Source organism: Ostrea edulis, chromosome 3, assembly GCF_947568905.1.
Source record: "Ostrea edulis chromosome 3, xbOstEdul1.1, whole genome shotgun sequence".
NCBI lineage: Eukaryota > Metazoa > Mollusca > Bivalvia > Ostreida > Ostreidae > Ostrea > Ostrea edulis.
Genome location: NC_079166.1, coordinates 78,333,359 through 78,336,738, shown reverse-complemented (window position 1 = coordinate 78,336,738; position 3,380 = coordinate 78,333,359).

Below are 3,380 nucleotides of genomic sequence, written 5' to 3'. Positions count from 1 at the left end.
TTCTCTCTTTGTATATTATAACTCGTATACATTGTGATAGAACATGTTTAGGGAAGGGGGGGGGGGGGGTGTCACACTTTCTTAATGAAGTAGCCCATGAAGGTATGGAAAGCCATATCGACAAAACAATCGTATTGTAAATGATGTAATCTTTATCCGCAAACTGGGAAGAATGGTGGCGCCTGCGCACACTCACGGACATTTGTTTTTGCCAACTATTTAATGCTTGAACGCAACGGTGAACCTATTGCAAGATTTTTATTTTGCTTATTCTTCAAGCATAAGCATTGGACCGGTCGCGGTAGCTCAGTGGTAGAGCGTTCGCTGCATAACCGGGAGGTTGTGAATTCGAAACCACTCGCGCCATGGCCGAGTCAAACCTAAGATGGTAAAATAGGTCGCCAAACGCTTAGCATTTAGAAGTGAGAATCACGAGTCGTTCGGATATGACCGGTCCTGTGTACCCTTACTGCTACGGCCCCAAGCGCCATGCATAGGTCAAAATTTGTGGCACATCACCTATAGCTGCTGACGCCCTAACATGAGTGAAAATTTCTCGACCGGACATAAAATCAGTCAGTGTTCTAGCATAGTCTCATTTAAATGAGGATTAAAGATTTATAACTGATTAATTGAATTGCTGTAGTCAAGGCAGTATAAGAAAGAGTCTATGAATTAAATTATTACACAGTACATTAAAGTATACAAATGTACATATATATCACAAAGAAATTCACTTTACATGGATACCTACTTCTGTCCTTACTCGGACCGGGGATGAAATTGAGACCTGCGGAGTTGAATTTCTTCCGTTCGACCATCTAGACAAGTCATAAAAGTTGCTTTCGATAACGATGGAATTCTGTTCACGCTACACGGTCGTGGGAAATGGGAATGAGACGTGATTGAGGTGAATTTAAGAGGGTCATACAAGATGCACATTGCATTTGAAATATTTTAAAGGGACTGATTCACGATTTTCCCCAACATTTTTTTTTCAATTTTAATGATCAAAATCTACTGTTAATGTGTTTAAAAGAGTTCACATAAAAATTAAGGTTATACATTATCACAGAAGCTCATTTTAGAGAGTTCTCTATTTGTTTTGTAAACAAAGACTGCGGTATGTTATTGTTTACGAAATTCTCAAAAGAAATGGATATCGATCTAAGTTTATTATATCTTTCACATTTCAAGCATTTTGGGGGTAAATGTGTCATCTAAAAGTTAAAATTTGTGATTTTACAAGATTAAGATGCTTTATATGACAAAATAAATATTTCAATTGTTTGTTTGTAAACATGAAAAGACTCGAGTCTTTGTTTACATAACACAGATTTAAGGCTAAAATATTGCTTTTATTCTTGCATTCAGAAGGTCAAAAGTTTGGCTGTCAACATTAAATGAGTTATATTTTTAATGTTTACCATCAAAAATGAATAATATTTTTTTTATCAAAAATCGTGAACCAGTCCCTTTAAGTAAAGATCTTATATATACTGTGTGTGTGCTTTATTAAATCAGTTGCCTATGATGAAAGACGAATTAAGATAACGGTGATAGGTCTCATAACTCCTACAAGCAATACAAAATAGAAAGTTGGGCAAACAGGGACCCCTGAACACACCAGAGGAGGGATCAGGTGCCTAGGAGGAGTAAGCACCCCTGTAGACCGGTCACACCCACCGTGAGCCCTATATCTTGATCAGGTAAATCGTAGACAAGAACGACCCAGCAATCTGTATCAAACACGTTAGGTAGCATTTGACCCAATGAGATGTATTAGTAAACTAGATCATTGTAACGACCACATAATTTGTGAAATGCTGATTGTAAAGGAGACTGTTGAAATCCCTGCAACATCGACTTCTTAGTTGTCTGCCTCGATTTTTTTTAAACTGATAGCTTGCAGAACAAGCTCTTGCCTATCGAATCAGTTGAGATATATACACACCATATGCAGGTGATAATGGAATATTGCTACATATATATGGGAAGTTGACGGTGGAGAAACTGAAATCATAACGTTTGCCATAAAGCTGAGTTGTTAGTTTGCCGTTGATATCTATTTTCATTAAAATATTTAAGTATGAAGCAGAAGTCGACGAGTCCATGCAGTGGTGTCTTAATTTATTTCAAGTTGACAAGGATATATAGAATTGACAATGAATGAATATTATTATCGTTAAGGTAACTCCATACTCACAGTTTTATCTGATAAAAGTATACAAAATGTATATAATTCCATTTACTAGAAATAAATCTAATAAATTATCATATAAAATATATAAGTCATCACACTTTTTAAGATCAGCAGAATTATATTCTAAAGTCAGAAAGTTGCAATTTTCCTTACACAGGATTTACTATATAAAGAGTATAGTAAATTCGACCCCAAGCGATACAATTGCCTGTGGCCTATAGTAAACGCCGAACTCCTGATAGATAAAATTAATTTTTATTTTTTTTTGGTGGAGAATTCTTGAAGGTGTGAACTGTGACGCTCGACCTCAGCATACCGTTAAAACAGACGTACTATATTTATCAAGATTCTTACGTGCATTTTTCACAACAGCAGCGAGTTCATGAGTGTCATTACAGTTTGTATGTTTTTCTAAGGCAAAACCCTTCGCGGTGGCCGAGAGGTTAGAGCGTTCGCCCCGCATGCGGTAGGCCGGGGTTCGAATCCCGGCCGCGACAAACGCTCGGCATCAGGTGTGAATGTCATGGGTCCTCGGAGATGACCTTAAAAACGGTCATCTCCGAGTCACAGTAGGTGTGGCACGCTAAAGAACCCTCACTGCCCCAATGGTCGTAAGCGCCGAGTATAGGCCTAAATTTAAAGCTCTTCACCGGTCTTGGTGACGTCTCCCTATAAGTGAAAAATTCTCGAGCAGACGTTAATCATGATACAATCAATCAATCTAAGGCAAACACATTGGAAATTTATGTATGTATTTTATATATAAGGAAATATTGGGACATCATTGCAAAATAGTCTAACGATCTTTCACGTAACACTATCCTACATGACGGGGGCGGGGTCCGCTATTGGAGGATCTTCACCGTTAATTCTGTCCTACATGACGGGGGCGGGGTCCGCTATTGGAGGTTCTTCACCGTTAATTAGGTCATGTCGTTTTTGTTGTTTATCAAAATACATCTGGTATTTCGACAAAAATTGGAGTAACGGTACTATGATACTGGTCTACATCTGTATGACATTATTTAGGTACTATGATACTAGTCTACATCTGTATGACATTATTTAGGTACTATGATACTGATATACATCTGTATGACATTATTTAGGTACTATGGTACTGGTCTACATCTGTATGACATTATTTAGGTACTATGGTACTGGTCTACATCTGTAT